The sequence below is a fragment of the Taudactylus pleione genome, unplaced genomic scaffold (genome assembly GCF_031769625.1).
Source record: "Taudactylus pleione unplaced genomic scaffold, aTauple2 ptg000214l, whole genome shotgun sequence".
Lineage (NCBI taxonomy): Eukaryota > Metazoa > Chordata > Amphibia > Anura > Myobatrachidae > Taudactylus > Taudactylus pleione.
Window position 1 is genome coordinate 979,751 of NW_028284616.1, and position 13,976 is coordinate 993,726.

Below are 13,976 nucleotides of genomic sequence, written 5' to 3' on the forward strand. Positions count from 1 at the left end.
TCAGAGTCAAGGATGACACCTAGGCAGCGAGCTTGTGGAGCAGGGTGGATTGTCGAGTTATCAACAGTGATAGAGAGATCAGGTTGGTAACTGTTATTGGCTGGTGGAAATATGATTAATTCTGTTTTAGAAATATTAAGTTTCCGGTGGCGAGATGACATCCAAGATGAAATGACAAAAATACATTTAGTGACACGGATCAGTACAGGTGGTGATAAATCTGGGGAAGATAGGTAGATTTGTATATCATCCGCATACAGATGGTACTGAAATCCAAAAGAGCTGATTAGTTTGCCAAGAGAGGAGGTATATCTATTCACCTTACCTTGCATAAAACTGTTACTGAAAAAAAAATGGCATATACTGTAAATTACAAGTAGAGATGAGCAGTTTGGTTTTACTCAGTTATTTTCAGATCTCAAAAATAGCAAGCAAATTTAGGGAGTGGGGTTCCAGTTGCATGGAAACCCCCTTCCCCAGCTGACACCATGATGACCACAATATAAATAGCATATCATACTAATTAATATTACAAATTAAATAATTAGCACCACCTATTGATCTTTTAAAATGTGTGAACTAGTAATGAATACACTTGTGCACCAACTAAGAGATCTGAAAAACATGTACTGTTATGGGTACACTGATATAGATCATCTATGGGGTCAATTATTAATACTTTATAATAATACACTATCCAGTGCATAAGGAGACCAATGTGTACATATACTGTATGTCCAGTGCAGTGCAAGGTTCTTTTGCTGCTCCCAAACTTGCTCAGTTGCTCTGGAATGGTGCTCACATTTGAAATAAAAATAATTAGCTCAGGCAGGATGGTCCTACTTCGGCATATAATGGCTTACTGTGATCGCTGGTCCTGTATTTCATCAGAATTATTACATACACTACACTTTGTTTGATGTATATTATAGCTGGTAAAGTGCTGATTATGGGCCTTATTCAGCAGTGCACACTAGTGCACTGCTGAATGCAGATTCCCAATGATCAGGAATCTGCGCAGGCACCTGACCCATTCTGCACATGTGTAGAATGAGTACTGTGATCTCACATGCAGACTGGCAGGAGACTGTCATTGATTGACAGTCTGCTGCCGTTTGTGAGTGGGGAGGGGACGGCGATGGCCTCCGTTTCCCGAAAAAGAGGCGCGTCACTGCCATTGGTGAAGAGGGAAGAGACCAGGATCTCCGTCGGCTGGGTCACCTTAGCCGGCTGTTGTTCCCGCAGAGTATCCGATGCTGTGTTGGACAATGCAGCTCGAATAAGTAATGCCGCAGGAGACGTGATGCTTCCTGTGCATTACCATATCTGCAAGGATTGCAATTGCAAAGCTGCCTGCGTGCATACATCCTATAGCCTGCCTGCAGCTTTGCAATTGCCATCCTTACTGAATCAGGCCCAATGTTCTCTTCATGTACTGGCCACACTTGCTTTACAATCAAGCATTTGGAAACAGAGGTATCACCGAACGTGCTCGAAAAGAGGACGTGGTCTGTTATAAAGGGGTTTGACCTCACGGAACTCCCTTTTGTGTCACTAAGGGGGCATGCCCAGCATCCCCGGAGATGCTGGGCTGTCCTGTCCTCCGGAGACTGTGCCTGGACTGCCAGCTCCTCCTCTGTGACAGGAGCCAAGTGCTGCAGGATAATGTCATACTGCAGCATCCGGCTCCTGTCACTGAGGAGGAGCCAATATGTTGGTGTCACCCCCTCCGAGGGTGACATCCAGTGCAGCCCGCACCCCCATAGTGACGCCACTATTTGGAAACCCCCCTCTAGAATTCCTGCGTTTGCCCATGCTGCTAATTTGTCAAAAAGAACCGAGTCAAAACCGAACTGCTCATCTCTAATTACAAGTGATAAAAGTATATTGTAGTATACAACATCGTTCTTTGATCAGAAATCCCATCAGATAACGCTTTGGTAACTGCGGTGGAAAACACTATATCCATCATTTTTCCAGAACCTCTTTCTCTAACATGACTGTAACATCTATTTGCTGTTTCAGCAAATATTTTTCATTACTGTAAGCACAAAAACTCACTTCTCTCTCAGTAATTCCGTAACTATAATGGATGTTAAGTAATTTATTAGTACCAGAACCACTCTATATGTATGATCACATCTTTTACAATGCTTTGATTTCCTGACCATGAATGTGAGGATACAATGAGATAAGCTTAGAGTAACATTAAAGCGAATGCTTCCTTGTCACATCATAGTAATTCTGCCGTCACAGATTTCACAAGCAACACTTTGACGGAATTGGTATAGTGTGACAAGGGAAGCACGTGATTGTATCTCAGAGTACACTTGCTTTAGAATGCTGTTGGTTATTGTTAAGAAAAGTCTGACCCTCAAAAACCACATGTCCAACTTTCCATTTACTATATAGGCTCATTTTACTCAATTATTTCCTCTCTTTCTGTAGTTACTGTACCTGTGTATGTTAAACAGTCTGCCTTGTTTTCCTATCTTATGCTTCCAAAGTTAGTGCCTACACTAACAGTATAATAGATATTTTGGAATTTGTAGTGGCCGCAGGTGAATACTGTAACTATTAACAATGTGATTACAAACTGGCCAACATAATTTTGGCTGCTCATAGAAATGTGGAAATTTAGCAGTTGTTATGCTTGGACTATATATATATATATATATATATATATATATACTACCGATCAAAAGTTTGGGGTCACTTAGAAATTTCCTTATTTTTGAAAGAAAAGCACTGTTTTTTTTCAATAACATTAAATTAATCAGAAATACACTCTATTCATTGTTAATGTGGTAATTCACTATACTAGCTGCAAACGTCTGGTTTTTAAAGGAGTATCTACATAGTTGTATAGAGGCCCATTTCCAGCAACCATCACTCCAGTGTTCTAAAGGTACATTATGTTTGCTAAGCGCGTTGGAAGTTTAATGGATGATTACAAAACCCTTGAAAACCTTTGTGCAATTATGTTAGCACAGCTGAAAACGGGTTTGCTCGTTAGAGAAGCTATAAAACTGGCCTTCCTTTGAGATAGTTGAGTACCTGGAGCATCACATTTGTGGGTTCAATTATACTCTCCAAATGGCCAGAAAAAGAGAACTTTCATGTGAAACTCGACAGTCTATTCTTTCTTAGAAATGAAGTCTATTCCATGCGATAAATTGTCAAGGAATTGAACATTTCCTACAATGGTGTGTACTAGCACAAACAGGTTCTAACCAGAGTAGAAAGAGAAGTGGGAGGCCTCAGTGCACAACTGTGCAAGAAGACAAGTACATTAGAGGCTCTAGTTTGAGAAATAGATGCCTCACAAGTCCTCAACTTGTAGCTTTATTAAATAGTACCCGCAAAATGCCAGTGTCAACGTCTACAGTGAAAGAGGTGACTCCAGGATGCTGGCCTTCTAGGCAGAGTGGCAAAGAAAAAGCCATATCTGAGATTGGCCAATAAAAGGAAAACATTAATATGATCAAAAGAATACAGACATTGGACAGAGTAAGATTGGAAAAAAAGTGTTATTTGCAGATGAATCGAAGTTTAAGGTGTTTGGATCACTCAGAAGAACATTTGTGAGACACAGAACAAGTGAAAAGATGCTGGAAGAGTGTCTGACACCATCTGTCAAGCATGATCAAGGTAATGTGATGATCTGGGGCTGATTTGGTGCTGGTAAAGTGGGAGATTTGTACAAGGTAAAAGGGATTTTGAATAAGGAAGGCTATCAATCCATTTTGCAACACCATGCCATACCCTGTGGACAGCGCTTGATTAGAGCCAATTTCCTCCTCCTACAGGACAATGACCCAAAGCACACCTCCAAATTATGCAAGAACAATTTAGGGAAAAAGCAGGCAACTGGTATTCTGTCTGCAATGGAGTGGCCAGTGCAGTCACCAAATCTCAACCCCATTGAGCTGTTGTGGGAGCAGCTTGACCGTATGGTACGCAAGAAGTGCCCATCAAGCCAATCCAACTTGTGGGAGGTGCTTCAGGAAGTGTGGAGGGCAATTTGTTCAGATTGCCTCAACAAATAAACAGCTAGAATGCCAAAGGTCTGCAATGCTGTAATTGCTGCAAAAGGAGCAATCTTTGATGAAAGCAAAGTTTAAAGGACAAAATTATTATTTCAAATAAAAATCATTGGCCCTCATTCAGAGCCGCACGTTAACAACAGTACGCTCGTTGCGTTCCGATGTTGACTAACCGCGCATGCGTCGGTGTTACACTGCGCATGTGCGTACGGCAGATTGCGAGTTTTTTTTCTCTCGTTCCTAAAATAGCGTACAGGAAGTGACATGTCAAATGTGATTGACAGAACAGGGCGTTTTTGGGTGTTGACGGGGGTGGAGATGAAAAAACGCAGGCGTGGCGTGGCGTTTTTGGGGCGTACATACATTAGCAGATGCGAACGTCAAATGTGTTCGGACCGTCTCATACGTCACTGGAACATCCGCTTTCCCTTCAAAATGCTCGCACAGCTTAGGGTCAGGATTACTCGACCACATTGGCGATGGCCTTCTCCTCCGTCCCGGGACTCCACGATGGTGCTGCGATTAATCGCGGCTGGTCAGTAAAGTAATTAGTGTTGGATTGAAATCCGGCTTGGTATGTGTTTGGAAAGCAGTTTATTGGGATAGCACAAAAGCGTACGCAGGTGGAAATCAGAGCTGCTAATGTCATGATTACACAATCAATTAGCGTACATTTTTGGGGTTTTATTTTGGCCACAATTTGTTGGTTATGGCCTATTGTAACAATAATGTCATCATCTTTTAATTAGCTCCCCTTTTTTTTGGTTTACTGTGGAATTTGCATCGCTATGTGATTTTTTAAACGTTCCTTAAAGAGGCCTTTTTTTTGTTTTAAGAGGGTCAGTTTTTGCCTTTAGGGCCAGGATTAAATGTAACCCATTTGTACAATAATGTCACAATACAATCTCATTTTTTTGTTTTTAATTTATTGTTTAAACACAAACAAATTGGCCTAATATTTTGTTGCCTTTTTTTGTGGCAAAGATATTTGTTCAAAAAAAAAAAAAACCATAACTGCTAACATAAGCGTAAATACAAAATTTAAAAACATTTCACAAGAAAGGAGAGGGAAGTTTTGACCAGAAAGGAATATGAGCCAAGCACAGAAGGAGTGTGGGAAAAGTCGCCATTGCTGTCACCGTTTTCTCACCCGTTTGGCTGGGTGAGGGTGGGCGCCAGACCGGGTCCGGGATGCCATCGGGCTGGCCTGTCCAGAGGCAGATGTTGTGGCCTCTGGACTAGGCACAGGGCTAGGCACATTTGGAGGATTGGCTGATGTTGTGCCAGAGGTGGAGGATCCGGATGTTCCGGCAGGAAGGGAGGTCGGCTCCACCATGTGCTGGCGAACGAGCTGCTCCAGGGCATCGGCGATGCGGATGTTGGCCCTGGTATTTTCCGCCAGGGCCTGACCAATGGTCACGTTGGCCGCAGCATTTTGCTCCAGGGCCTCAGCCACCCGTATCAGACTGGCGTCCATCCTCTGCAGAATCTCCGTATGGCAATCCGATTTAAAATTGAGTTCTGTGAGGAGGCCCACTGCCTGCGAGGGGGCACGCCCTGGACTGGCTTCTGCAGGGTCCTCAGCTGGATGTACTGGTTCCTCCCCTGCAGAGCCAGCAGAAATTCTGCGGCCAAGGCTCCCCTCTGGAGCAGACTCATCTGCCTCTGTCTCTGTTAGGAAAATTGCGAAAAGACTCACATTAGAATCTACATATTGGCACCATAGCATTTCAGAGTTGGTGACATCACAAGACTTACCTTGGCCAACATGAGGAGCCGCAAAGTCTGGCATGTCCGTATCCATGTTGGACACGCCAAACACCTCCACTGCCTGCACACACCCCTGTGCCAGCTCTTCTAAGTCTGTCAACTCCAATGACACAGGGGTGGGACCCCCACCTGTCCCCCTTGCATGCCTAGCCCTGTCGGCAAGTTTTTGCTTGAGACGATATTTGAAGTCTGCCCATCTGTGGAATGAAATTGGAACCATTATCCTTTTTTTTACAATGGGGTTTGTTTATAGGATGGGAAAGTGTTTACTTACCACCGTTTGACATCCCGGGCTAGACGGACATAATCACCCACCCTATTGACAGCAACGGCGACCTCCTCCCACATTCTCCACTTCTGGCTTTGGCTCATATTCCTGGCTGCCTGGGGCAGGATGTCAACGCACTTCTGGATCAAAACCTCCATCTCCTTGCTTGTGAAATGTGGCTGCCTTTTTTTTTTGGCAGCTTTGGCGGGTTGACTGGGGCCAGCAGTCTCTTCCATGTCATCCTCCTCACCTGTTTGGGTAAATATGCAGATTTAGCCACTTCACAACTTGACCAATATATTTGTTTTAAAATAATCATGGAGACAAAATGCATGAAGGCCTTACCGCCGGATTTTTGGCCATTGTTTCCCTGGTCTGAAGCCATGTTTCTGCTTCCAGAATGAAATCAACCAGAAATTCAATGTGATTTCGTGACGTATTTATACATGCGTCCTTTGTTTGCGGCCGCATCATTGATTGTGCGTCCCTATGATTCATCCTTAATTTGTGCGGGAAAATAAACACTATTTATGGCTTGGTGTGTGTGGAGTCGAGGTGGGGTTGTTGGATTGTTGGCGGTTAAGTTGTTTGGATTTTGTTGTTTGCGGTTGGAGGATTTGGCAGAGTTGGTTTTTTGTTTGTTTTTGCTACAGTTCTTTTGTGTTTCCGTTCGCATTTTTTTCCTTTTTTCCACATCCTTTCCTGATTTGGTAAGTTTTGTGCAGTCTAATTTGTGGCCAATTGGTGTCTACTTCTGTTTTTTGGTTAGCTAATTTTTTTAACACTAATTTCATCTTTTTTAGTTTTTTTTGGCTTTCGGACCCAAAGACCTTTTTTTTGGAAATCTTATATATTCGAGTTGGGTAAGTCCATTTTTTGTCTTGCATTTGCGAACTAATTACCGCATTTTTGACTGTTGGTGTAGTGACTTGCATTTGCGAATTAATTAACGCATTTTTGACTGTTGGTGTAGTGACTTGCATTTGCGAATTAATTACCGCATTTTTGACTGTTGGTGTAGTGACTTGCATTTGCGAATTAATTACCGCATTTTTGACTGTTGGTGTAGTGACTTGCATTTGCGAATTAATTAACGCATTTTTGACTGTTGGTGTAGTGACTTGCATTTGCGAATTAATTACCGCATTTTTGACTGTTGGTGTAGTGACTTGCATTTGCGAACTAATTAACGCATTTTTGACGGCTTATTCATCATGTAAACCAGTTTTGCTTTTCCCTTTTCCATTTTTGGGGTCCATTTGAACCCTATTTGACGTACGGTGTGCAATGTCGTTTTCATCGATGGCCAAATGTGTGTTTCGGCTATTTTCTGTGTTGGCTTGCAACAATTTGAAAAACAAAAATTCACCCTCTAAATTTTTGATGTCTCATTTTTGGCTTTTTTACAGTTTATACGTATCATGACAATACCCCGGCATGTAAGCAGCTATGGATGGTATCAGAAAGCTAAGTTGTTTTTTGTTACTTTTGGGGTGGCTCAAAAGCCTTACATTGTAAACTTTGAATTTCAGGTAGATCTGGGGCGAATTGTTCTGGCCCTGCTCCCGGAAGACGACCAACCTCAAACTCGTCCCAGGCGTAGGCATCGTAGGCATGCAAGGCCCCAGATATTTCGAACACGTGTCACCCTTTTTGGAATGCCCGATGATGAGGTTTTAAGACGCTACCGTCTACCTCCCAAAATCATCATAGACACTCTCTCATTAATAGAAAGTGATCTTGAGCGGCAAATTGACAGTCCAACAGCAATACCACCACTGACGCAATTTAGGACGGTGTTACATTTCTGTGCCTCAGGATCGTTTCAAACAACGGTGGGAATAGTGGCGGGCATCTCCCAATCCTCCTTTTCCCGGATCCTGAGGGCAGTGATGGAGGCACTTTTCAAGCACCTCCATCATTTTATTAAAATGCCTTTGAATATGGGTGCCCTTAGTGTGGCCAAGGCCAATTTTTACCAAAATAGCTGGCTTCCCACACATCATAGGGGTTGTGGATGGTACTCACATACCACTTCAGCCTCCAGCACGGCTGGAGGCAATATTTAGAAACAGGAAACACTATCACTCCCTGAATGTAATGGCGGTATGTGATGCCTCCCTCCAGATCCTGTCCCTGAATGCTTAATTACCCGGAAGTGCTCATGACTCCTTCGTCATCCGGCAATCAGGGATATGGCAGAAATTAACCAACCTACAAGCTGGTGATGCGTGGCTTCTGGGTAAGTGGAGACCTTTAGTACATAACAATGTTAAGCTTGATACACAGTGTTCCTGATGTGGTCTATTTTTGTTCACAGGAGACAGTGGATACCCTTGCATGTCCTGGCTGCTCACTCCTTATTTGGCTCCCACACCAGGGCCACAAAGTGCGTATAATTCCGCACTTACAGCCACCAGGCAAGTGGTGGAGCGCTGTATCGGCCTTTTAAAAGGCCGATTCAGATGCCTCCACCGCTCTGGTGGCGAGCTCATGTATGTGCCGGATATGGTGTCTAAAATTGTGGTCCTGTGTGGGATATTTCACAACATTGCCATAAGGAGTGGTGTCCCAATGCAGCCAGAGGATGCCTTACCTGAGGATGGCCCCCCCGAGGTTGGTCGAAGGTCAGTATGTGGGGGGGCCATACGCGATGATGTGGTGGCCAGATTTTTTAGGTAAGTTTGAACAAAACTCCAGTGTTTATACCTAATGTGTTTGTGTTTGTTTGCGAACATCTAATTTATTTCTATTTTTCTCACCATCTTCTGTTTGTTCACATAATCTTTGGCACTCCAACGCTCACTACTTCCTGCTACCCTTACCAAACCTGGATCTGGTCCTTTTGGGCATATATTCTGGAACCCATATCGCAACGCCATGTTTGTGGAATCATGTTGGCATGGTCCTTCGTCAACCAGTTCTTGATTTTGTGTTTTTATTTAATTATTTCTTGGTATGTGTTGTATTTGAATTTATCACTGTGTTTTTTTTTTGGGAGTGACCACTTTGTTTTCTCTGTTATGTTGTGAATAAATGTTTGGAGAGTGAAATGGTCTTCCTTTTTTGGGACGTTAACAGCAAGTGTAACCAGGTTAACACAAGTTACATTTGACTAAGGGGTAAACCAGTACTGACGCCAGTTGAGCTAAACTGAAAAATGTTTTCAGCTTCCCAATCCACACCAAAAGGAAGCCTGGCCCAACCTTGGGATTTGTAAGATTGGCCTAAGCAGCTTGCGCACCAAGTAGGAACCTGGAAAATGTAGAAATATGTAATTGACACTACACCCAAAAAGGGAAATGACATTGTTACTGTTATGTGTTTCTTGTGTCTGTTTGACATACAAAGACAAAACACAATCTAACTTTTAAAAAAGGGAAATCCTTGCAGGAACAGTCTACTTATGTCATGCTAAACTATCTTGGTTTGGGTTTTTAAAAATGAGCCACAACATATATTTGTCTTAATAAATTTAATTGGAAAATATAACAAAAATAAAAAAACTACTGCCGAAGGAGGCCAGACAGCCGGTCGAGGGCCACCAGAATGCCGATGACATGTTGGCGCATCTGCCCCACAACATCCGCCACCTCTTGCCGACGCCTCTGTTCCTCTGTGGGTGAGAAAAGTGTGTGGGTTAATACAACAATAGGGAATCCACATAAAAAAAAAAACACAACCAAATCACTCCTAAACCCAAACCAAAAAAAAAAAAGGGGGGGCTGGCAAAAATACAAGGCCTAGGTACAAATTCCCACAGGTATGATATGTGTATGTTTAAATCACCAGGAAGAGGTAAAGGCAAACCTTCACAATCACCAAAAGTCAAGCCACAAAAACACGAAGAAAGGCACGACACATGATTACATACAAACAGTTTGTGCTTTAAAAAAAAAAAAAAAAAAAACATACCGGGAGACAAAACGGGAGCTCCGGGCAAACCTCCATGATCCTCCTCGGAGGATCCGTCATTACCCAAAGAATGGGGAGGAGTTATGATGGACTCCGGGGAGGGGGTAATTGGAAGAGGGGTGGGTGGAGGAGAGGGGGAAGTGGGACGGAGGGGAAGGAGGCCCGACATTTCCGGGAGAGGGTCTGGGAAGGATGGGGAGGAGTGGGGAATAGGGGAAAGATTTGGGGTGGAGTGTTGGCTGGGGGTTGGGGATAGTGGCCGGGAACGCCGTCTGGACGGACGGTGACGGCGGAGTCTTGGCTGTCCCCCTAAAATATGTCAAAGAAATTGCGTTTAGTTTATGGACAAATCCGGGCAACCAAACTAAAAAAAAAAAAAAAAAACAACAAATAAGCCAAATAGCAGTAGAATTAATAAATCAGAAATAGAGGGGAAACATGCACACGCAGATATGAGTACAAATAATAAATAGAACAGACAGGAAAACATGCACACGCAGATATGAGTACAAATAATAAATAGAACAGACAGGAAAACATGCACACGCAGATATGAGTACAAATAATAAATAGAACAGACAGGAAAACATGCACACGCAGATATGAGTACAAATAATAAATAGAACAGACAGGAAAACATGCACACGCAGATATGAGTACAAATAATAAATAGAACAGACAGGAAAACATGCACACGCAGTTTGCCCCACAAACACAAACATTAAAACCACAATACATAACACTTACTTGCCAGGATCTGCATGCGAAAGCATGCCAGCAAGCGGGGCGTTCGCCGTTGCAGGTCGGACCACCTGCGCTCCAGCTGCCCGATGTTGCGGCGTGAGCCGAAGGACCGCAGGCGGGACCGTGCCTCCGCATACGCGGAGCGCTTCTGCCGGTTGGTCATGGGTTGAGGCTGGCTGGTGATCCGGCGATCCATGACCTCCGTAAGCACCAGCAGCTCGCGCCTGGTGAATGCGGAGGCTCTCATGATGGCAATGTTGTTTTTCTTAAAAATCATTTTTGATAAAGTGTGTAAAAATTTTCTGATTGGCTAATGTATTTTGGAAATTAACAGGAGCAATTTTATTGGTTAGTGTATGAGTCATGTGTTCGACAGGGCCAGAAATCTCTGGAGAGTTATGATAGGCTTGATGCAGTGACATGCGTAAGCAAATTTAAATAAAGAAATGAACCCAGGGAAATATGCGGGGATCCACAGCAATAGTACAATTGTTTAATTGTGGTTCACATGTTTTTTGAACAATAAAAGCGAATGTTTCATCCGTACGTATTCTGCGGGTAAACACAAACACGGACAAGAGTAAAGTTTCTTGCATTGTGTTGAAAAAAACAAACAATTAAGCTAATTGATACATTGATTGGCATGATACGATTGATGGAGGTAGGCAGAATAAAGGAGCAGGTAATCGACATCTGACAAGGCCACTTCCTGTTTATACTTGTGCGTGCGTTCCTTTCAAGCCATTTCGGGGATGTACGCTCGCTATTTCGTACGCTCGTTAGTTAGAGGAGGGGTCGTCAGAGTTTTGGGAGGAATTTTAGATGCGAACGAAAATACGAGCGAGCCATTGAATTTAAATATTTTTGTACGTACGCCTAACGTACGTGCGCCCGCTTGCGAGTGGGTCTGAATGAGGGCCATTATTTCTAACCTTGCCAATGTCTTGACTATATGTTCTATTTATTTTGCAACTCATTTGATAAATAAAAAGTCAGTTTTCATGTAAAACACAAAATTGTCTGGGTGACCCCAAACTTTTGAACGGTAGTGTATATATGTGTGTGTATATATTAGGGGTGAGCGGGTTCGGATTTCTGAAATCCGAACCCCCCCGAGCCCCCCCGATCCGAGTCCAATCCGAGTCAGGCTCGACTTTTCCCGCCTGACTCGGATCTGAAATCGAGGCAAAACGTCATCATCCCGCCTTCTGAGTCTCGCGGGTTTTGGATCCTATATAAGGTACCTGCGTCGGCGCCATTTTCTCACTCGGCTGTGGACAGTGAAGAGGGAGGGTGGGAGTTAGGGCTGTGTAGTGTAGTGTAGTGTAGTGCTGCTGTTGTCCACTACTTCAAAGTCCATAGGGGCTGGCTGTGTTGTGCTGTGCTGCTGTTGTTAATAGGGGCTGTGTCCACTACTTCAAAGTCCATAGGGGCTGGCTGGACTGTGTTGTGCAGTCAGTTCTCCATAGGGGCTGTGTCCACTCCAAAGTCCTGTGCAGTGTCCCAGTCCTAAAGGGGTGCTGTAGTGTTGTCCAGGGGGTGCTCTGTCCATCGGGGGTGCTCCCCCCAAGTGCTAAAAAAATAATATATTTTCTGAGTTTGTGAATTGTGTGCGCAGTAGCCGCACGTGCATCAACAAAGTAGTGCCAAGCGTGCGCCTGTGTCATAAGTAAAGGGCCGGCTGGCTTGACCGTTAAAGGGTGCTGTAACCCCCGAAAGTACACTCCAGTCCAAACCAAAAAAAATTATTTTCTGTGTTTGTGAATTGTGTGCGCAGTAGCCGCACGTGCATCAACAAAGTAGTGCCAAGCGTGCGCCTGTGTCATAAGTAAAGGGCTGGCTGGCTTGACCGTTAAGGGTGCTGTAACCCCCGAAAGTACACTCCAGTCCAAACCCAAAAAAAAATTATTTTCTGTGTTTGTGAATTGTGTGCGCAGTAGCCGCACGTGCATCAACAAAGTAGTGCCAAGCGTGCGCCTGTGTCATAAGTAAAGGGCCGGCTGGCTTGACTGTTAAGGGTGCTGTAACCCCCGAAAGTACACTCCAGTCCAAACCAAAAAAAAAATTATTTTCTGTGTTTGTGAATTGTGTGCGCAGTAGCCGCACGTGCATCAACAAAGTAGTACCAAGCGTGCGCCTGTGTCATAAGTAAAGGGCCGGCTGGCTTGACCGTTAAAGGGTGCTGTAACCCCCAAAGTACACTCCAGTCCAAACCAAAAAAAAAATTATTTTCTGTGTTTGTGAATTGTGTGCGCAGTAGCCGCACGTGCATCAACAAAGTAGTGCCAAGCGTGCGCCTGTGTCATAAGTAAAGGGCCGACTGGCTTGACCGTTAAAGGGTGCTGTAACCCCCGAAAGTACACTCCAGTCCAAACCAAAAAAAAATTATTTTCTGTGTTTGTGAATTGTGTGCGCAGTAGCCGCACGTGCATCAACAAAGTAGTGCCAAGCGTGCGCCTGTGTCATAAGTAAAGGGCCGGCTGGCTTGACCGTTAAAGGGTGCTGTAACCCCCGAAAGTACACTCCAGTCCAAACCAAAAAAAAATTATTTTCTGTGTTTGTGAATTGTGTGCGCAGTAGCCGCACGTGCATCAACAAAGTAGTGCCAAGCGTGCGCCTGTGTCATAAGTAAAGGGCCGGCTGGCTTGACCATTAAAGGGTGCTGTAACCCCCAAAGTACACTCCAGTCCAAACCAAAAAAAAATTATTTTCTGTGTTTGTGAATTGTGTGCGCAGTAGCCGCACGTGCATCAACAAAGTAGTGCCAAGCGTGCGCCTGTGTCATAAGTAAAGGGCCGGCTGGCTTGACCGTTAAAGGGTGCTGTAACCCCCGAAAGTACACTCCAGTCCAAACCAAAAAAAAATTATTTTCTGTGTTTGTGAATTGTGTGCGCAGTAGAGGCACATGCATCAACAAAGTAGTGCCAAGCGTGCGCCTGTGTCATAAGTAAAGGGCTGGCTGGCTTGACCGTTAAAGGGTGCTATAACCCCCGAAAGTACACTCCAGTCCAAACCAAAAAAAAAATTATTTTCTGTGTTTGTGAATTGTGTGCGCAGTAGCCGCACGTGCATCAACAAAGTAGTGCCAAGCATGCGCCTGTGTCATAAGTAAAGGGCCGGCTGGCTTGACCGTTAAGGGTGCTGTAACCCCCGAAAGTACACTCCAGTCCAAACCAAAAAAAAATTATTTTCTGTGTTTCTGAATTGTGGGCGCAGTAGCCGCACGTGCATCA